We start from the raw sequence: 427 nt of genomic DNA on the forward strand, positions 1-427 counted from the left end.
GGCCCCCGAGGCCCAGCGGCTCCACCCCGCCTCCTCGCGCCCGAGGCGCCGCCTCCGCCCTGCCTTTCCTCGTCGCCGGTGGCCGCCGACCTCGCCGCCGGCCCGCGCAGCTACTCCGACAAAGATCCGGCTGCCTCGTTTTCCGCGTCGGGAAACCCTAGATCTAGAGGTCGAATTCTACTAAGTCCCCGTGTTTTTCAGTTTCAAGTGCTCCTGTTCATCGTGTCGTATCTCCGTATCCGTAACTCCGTTTTTGGCATATAGCATATCAAAATATTCATCTCAGAGAGTACATCATTTCATTCCATTGCATCATTTTCTTTTGAGTTCATCTTGATGCCCGGAATGCTGTTAGAAGAGGGCTACTTGAGATATTGGTCAGATCTGCTACTCCATTTAACTTTTTGTCATTTTTGCCATGATTATT

Source organism: Triticum dicoccoides, chromosome 7A, assembly GCF_002162155.2.
Source record: "Triticum dicoccoides isolate Atlit2015 ecotype Zavitan chromosome 7A, WEW_v2.0, whole genome shotgun sequence".
NCBI lineage: Eukaryota > Viridiplantae > Streptophyta > Magnoliopsida > Poales > Poaceae > Triticum > Triticum dicoccoides.